A 6,750-nucleotide genomic window follows, 5' to 3' on the forward strand; every position below is an offset into this window, starting at 1 on the left:
TAACAAATGAAAGGCGGCACTTCCTTTAAAATCACAAGCTACCACAAGTCACCCAATATGAAAGAGATAATTTGAATAGTCCTACAACTATTAAGAAAATTGAATTTATAACTTTAAAACTCCCAGAATAGAAATCTCCAGATCCAGAGAATTTTATCAAATGTTAAAGAAGAAATAACACCAATTCTATGTAATCACTTCTAGACAGCAGGAGAGGAGGGAACACTTTTCAATTCATTTTATGAAGCTATCACTACCCTGATATCAAAACCAGACAAAGACAGGATAAGAAAAGAAAACTACAGACCAATACACCTCATGAATATAGATGCAAAAGTCCTTAACAGAATAGCAGCAAATAGAAATCAACAATCAATACATAAAAGATATACAACATGATCAAATAGTGTTTACAGGGATACAAGACTGGTTCAATATGGGAAAATCTATCAATGTAATTCACCATATTAACAGACTAAAGAATACAATTCACATCATCATATCAATTAAAGGCATTTTATAAAATTCAACACCACTTCATAATAAAAACTCTCAGAAAAATAGTAATAGAGGGGAACTTCCTTAACCTGACACATGAGTAGAACATCTACCAAAAATTACAGCTAAAATTATCCTTAAAGGTGAAAAACTGAATGCTTGCTTTCTAAGAGCAGGAGCAAAGCAAGGATGCCTGCTTTCATAACTCTTATTTAATATAGCACTGGAAGTTCTAGCCAGTGTAATCAAGGCACAAAAAGGAAATAAACAGCATGCAGAATGGAAAGGAAGACATAAAACTGAATCTACTTGAAGATGACAAGATTGTCTATGCAGAAAAATCTCAATAAATATACATATAAACTCCTGGAACTGATAAGTGAGTTCAGCAAGGCTGCAGGATAAAAGAAAAACATACAAAACTCAACTGTTATTTCTATATACTAGCAACTGACATGTGGAAACTGAAATTAAAACACAATGCCATGTACAGCAGCTCAAAGACAATGAAATACTTAGGTGTAAATCTAGCAAAACATATGTAGGACTTGTATGCTGAAAAGCATGCAATGCTGATAAAGCAATCAAAGAAGGCACATTGTGTTCATGAATTGGAAGACTCAACATAGTAAAGATGTTAATTCTCCCAAATTGATATGCAGGTAAAATGCAATTCCTATTAAAATCCTACCAAAGATTTTTGTAGATTTTTCAAAAATGTATATGGAAAGGCAAAGGAACTTAAATACCTGAAATTTTTTGAAAAGGAAGAAGAAACTGGGAAGAATCCCTCTACCTGATTACGAACTTATTACGAACTACAGTCATCAGAACTGTGGAGTATTGTCAGAAGTATAGTCACAGAGAACAGTGGAATGGAATAAAGAACTCAAAGAAAGACCCATACTAATATGCCCAACTGATTTTTGGTGAAAGCTTAGAAGCAACTCAATGAAGGAAGGATAAGCTTTTCAAGAGATAGTGCAATTGGGTGTCCATAGAAACAAACAAATGAAACGTGACCTAGGTCTTACACTTTATACAAAAAGTTAAGTCAAAATGGATCATGGACATAAATGTAAAACTATAAAACTTTTAGGAACAAATCTACAGAATACAAAGCCATGCAAAATATTCTTAGACATGAGAGCAAAAGGATGATTCATAAAAAGAAAATCTGATAAATTAGACTACATCAAAATTAAAAACTTTTGCTCTGCAAATGACCCTGTTAAGAGGGATTTTGACAAGAACACATTTAACAGTTTATAGGAGGAAAAAAGAGGTACTTCACTTCAGGTGGACAGAGATTGTCATTTGGACCCTTTCAAAACAACCAGTTATGACTCTCTCTGCGATATTGTCACCCAGCACCCATCCGTCACTCTGTCTTCATGGTAATTAGAAGGTACTCATCTTGTGCCTTGCTGAAGTTCACACAGCACTGTTTACAGCAGCTCTTAATTGGCCTATCTAGTAATCCCATCACAAATGCCTCAACTGCCTGGCATGCCTTGTGCTTGGTGTGATTTTCTAGGCAGTACACTCATTATAGGCGGAGGAGACAAACAATCTAATTAATAAAGAAAACTACACTCAAAGCATTTTTTTCTTCCAGACCCAGCTCTCTCCTTTAGGAGAAAAACACGTTTTCCATTTGAGAAACTTTAGATTTAAGGAAGGGAATTTGTGGCATCTGCCATCTTCTAACAAGATGAAGATTTACTAACGACATATTGTTTGGAGCTCTTCACACTAAAACTTTGAGTGAAAAGCACAGTCTGTAATGTCAGGGCTACTGCACCTGAATCTTCAGAACTCACTTGGGTCATTTGTATTATGAAGTGTTAATAATCACAAATATTTTGTTATAAAAACTGCTTTCCCCTCTCTCGTCTTCATTGTACACTGCTCTGAAAATGTTTCAAATACTTCCAAAGACAACAGCCCAGGGAGCAGTTACTGAACATTCTCCTTGAACCTGGATGTGAACCTAGCAAGCAGCAGCTTCAGAATTGTGCACCTGTGATCAGGCCAAATGAGGTAGAAGCATCATTTACCTTTGTCTCTTCAGAGATGCGGAAACTCTATTTTGCACATCAGCCTCCTTTTTTCCCCATACTGTCCGCCCAGAGATCCAGCTCCACCCCAGTAAAAGTCTATCTATTCAATCAGAGAAACACAAAGTTGGCTTGTGCAAACCAGGCGTAAAAGACACAAGAACAATTTATTCTGGTTAATAAGCTAGGAGAAAACATGTAGAGGCCAATTGTATGGTGGGCACAAAAAGGGCTTCTTGTCTGGAGAGTGTATAATGAGGTAGCAGACACTGTCATTTGTTTGCCTATCTGATAGCCATTCCCCCTTCTTTATTGCTTAAAAAACAAACAAACAACTATTTGCTACAGTTATCAGGCAGGTGGCCATGGGATTTAGGAGAGAATGATTTGCTACCAGCCCTGACAGATGAATAAATTACAATTTCTGTATACTACAAATTCTGTAGGGCAGCCTTAGAGGTCCTCAAATAATTCTCACCTCCTGGTACTCACACCCTTGTGTAGGCTGATATGTGGCCAACAGGATATTATGGAAATGGCAGAATTGGAATTTGACTTTCCAAGTTAAGTCATAAATGACATTGTAGCTTTTATCTTGCTCTCTTGGATTATTCATTCTGGAGGAAGCCAACTCCCTCATTGTGAAAATACTCCGGCAATCTTATGGTAAAGTTCATGTGACCAGGAACTGAAGCCTCCTGCCAACACCCAGCTGGATTTGCTGCCCATGTGAGAGAGCTGACTTTGCTTAGATCCTCCAGCTCTGGCTGCAGAGGACTGGACGCCCAACTGACATCTTGCCTGAAATTTCATAAGACTCCAAACCAGAACCACCCAGCAAAGTATCTCCCAAATTCCCGGCCCATAGAAAATATGAGAGATAGTACATATGTACTATTGTTTTAAGCCACGATTTCAGGGTAATTTATGATGCAGCAATAGGTAATTAATAAATTAATCATGTTAGTTCCCACTTCCCTTGTGTGGAATACCAGTAGTCTGAAAACCACAGATAAAAACCACAGCTGTAAATTAAAGCCCTTGACGTTGCCCAGGTCTTGTTCTAACAGACTGGACCAGTGGTGTGCTGATAAGCTGTATCTCTAGAAAAATCTAGGAAGCCCTGATTTGTAGTGTTTACTGAGTTCTGTGGTATAAATATTCCCTCCACGGTTGATCTCATGCTAACAAGCCAGTTGTGCAGAGGCGCACAGCGTCAGCTCTCGAAAGCCCCTAGGAGTCAGCTTCAGTGCACCACCCAACTGAACGCAGTAGAAATAGACAAGGTGAGGTACTCCTTCTGACCTCTGCCCACGTTGCAAGTCACATCTTAAAAAGTAGCCTAAAGTTTTGAGAATAGCTTTAGAAGCTAACAACCTGGGGTCTGACTTTGTCTCTGCTATTTTCTGGCTGAGTGTCCTCCATATATACTACTTACTAATAAGTGTCATATTCTTCATCTGTAAATTGAGAATAACAGGATACACTCATCAGTGTTTTGAGAAAATTAAATTAAAATTAACAACACTAAACACAATAGTTATTGAGTACTCAGTGTATAGCAGGCTGGAGTACAAGTGTATTATATGTTATTGCTTAATTTTAATTATATGGGTAAAGCACGGAGTATAGTGTCTAAAATGTAGTAGGGGCACAATAAATGCTAGCTGTCAGAATTGTTATTCTTATGACATTCCTGAGCAAGGAGTTAGTCATTAGGATGAATGCTGAGTTCGAAATTGTGGAAACTGGCCTGTCTCCTAATTTTCAACCTGACTCAACATCTTCCTCAGTTGGGCAAATGACTCCAGAGAAGACTTATGGAGCTTAACTGTTGGGACTCACCAGAGCCCAGACCTAAGTTGACCCCAAGACCTGTAAGCCAACCTGCAACCCAAGGAAATAGAAACAAGGGAGAGAGTAGTCAGGGGATCTCAAAAAGTGTCCTTCAGCACCATGGCCAGAAGTTGTTTCCCCAGGAGATGGAACAAGGGAACCCAGGGAGCAGGCGCTTCACTGACCTCAGTGCTGCATAACCCCATTGGTTCCACTTCCATATGCCCAGCAGCAGCATATGGACTCAGCCCCCTCCCAGTGGCCATTGGGAACACTGCCAGCAGAGCTGGGGATCCCTAGGAATAAAGTCTCTTAAAATAAAATGAAACAAAACCTGAATAAGCCAAGGTCTACTGGCCTGATGTGAGCTGCCTTTGCACCACATACATTTTTTAACAAGAAGAAAGAAAGGAGTAGACGTTGGTAGAACTTATGTTCTATGTTTATCACTGGACTACTACTTCATAAACATTTTATTTGGTCCACATCACATGTTTGTTTCCCTACTGACAGAGAACCTGAGGCACAGAGAATTTAAGTAACTTGCTGAAGATCACCTAGCAAACCAGCAGTGAGGAAAGAATTTAATTCCAGGTCTCTCTCAGTCCAAAGCCCCAGCTCAACTCTGGCGAATGCTGCTATTTCCAAAAAGTCAACACTGCAGACCCTTGACCTATCTAAGGAGAGCTGAAGAGCATTTGAATTTGGTAATAAATATTGCTGACTATCATTACAGTGCTCTGCTTGAAGCTGGGGATACTGTTAACTTCATACCCCGTTCTCTAGCCTTCAGGGGAGCTCCTCTTGGTGATGGAAAGAGCCTGCAAATAGCTACATTCCTATTCAGTGGGAGAAAGTGAGGCCATCCCTTAAGACTTGGACTGACAATGCCCTATGACAGTGACTTAAGACAAATAGGGCCAACACCTGACAGCAACATAAGATTTCCTGGTGTGTGGTTAGGTCCCCAGTGAACAGGAGATGAGGAGCCTATATTAAAGCCATGCCTCAGATGTAGTCAGTTCAACAATAATCACCCTTTGGGAAAAGTGTTTTATGCCAAGATAATAGCAAGATGACGATTCGGTGTCAATTCAGATTGTCTACATGAACATTAAATTTCCACTAGCTGTGCGATTTGAGGGCATTTGCTTAACTCCACAAACCTCAGTTTTCCCATCTGTTAAATGGGGATAATAGGGTTGATTGTATGTAATCCTTATGTCATGTGCTTGGCCTATGGAAAATAGTAAACTTTAGCTACTTTATTGCTATCATTACTGTGCAGTGATGCAGGTCAGTGAAGGAAAATTTGCAGAATTTTAACAATAAAAGGGAGCCACTCCTTAGCGTGTTTCCATATTCCCTGAAGCAGAGCTGGAAAAACAGGATGGACTTGGTTTCACTGACCTGGCCCTCTGTGTTGGAGTGTCAGTGACAATCTTCTGCTGAGACAGCCCCACCCGTGTCCTGAACCATTCCCAGTCAGGACAGGAGGACAGCGTGGCCTCAGCCCACCAGCTGTGCCACGGTTGGGTCCACTGAATCTCAGGCCACCCCTTCTCTTGTCCTTGTCCATCTGACCTGGTTTCTGACTGGTCTGCTGGGCACTGGTCTGGGGTTAGATCCCCATCTGGGTCTTGTGGTCTTTTGCCCAGAGTTTGAGGGGAAGAGGCTCCCATGCCCTAACATCAGATAAATGATGGTACTATCTGTTGAAGATGCCAGCTGTCACTGTGACTCCCTCACCCAGACAAGCACTTGCCACACCCCTGTGGATCTTTCTAGAGTTTTTCCAGTCCTGTGATGACCGAATCTGGCTTTCCAATCTTCCCCACAATGTTGCTAAGATCCTGGTGGGTCTCACAAAGGACAGCCCATACACATAAGAAGCTGCTTATAATTAAGCAGTCCTTCTCTTCCGTTCCTGAGCCTTAATTCACACCAGATTGCAGCCAGATGTCTGGTTTACCCACTTAGGCCAGAGGGATTCAGAAGCTTTCCCGGCTGCCACCTCGCATTCTGTACTACACTCCTTAGTGGAGATTGTAACATGCAGTCTCTCTCCTCCCCCTGCTTGCTGTGCCCCAGGCAAGCCCATGTGCTAGTCTTAATTTCAGTATTTCTTATGCTACAGGAACAAGGGAAATGGCAACCACATGAGAAACTGAGTTTGATTCTGGAATATTATAAAATTTTTATAATAACTGGCCTTGGATTTAGGGTCTGTACTGTTAAGGAGGGATTATTCAATGGACACTTGTTTAAAATGGCAAAACAGAGTTTATCCAACACTATTGCAACAGCAGGCCAAGGATGAGAACTAGTCAAGAAGAAGGCTCAGATAAGCCTGACT

The sequence above is a fragment of the Rhinolophus hipposideros genome (genome assembly GCF_964194185.1).
Source record: "Rhinolophus hipposideros genome assembly, chromosome: 15".
NCBI lineage: Eukaryota > Metazoa > Chordata > Mammalia > Chiroptera > Rhinolophidae > Rhinolophus > Rhinolophus hipposideros.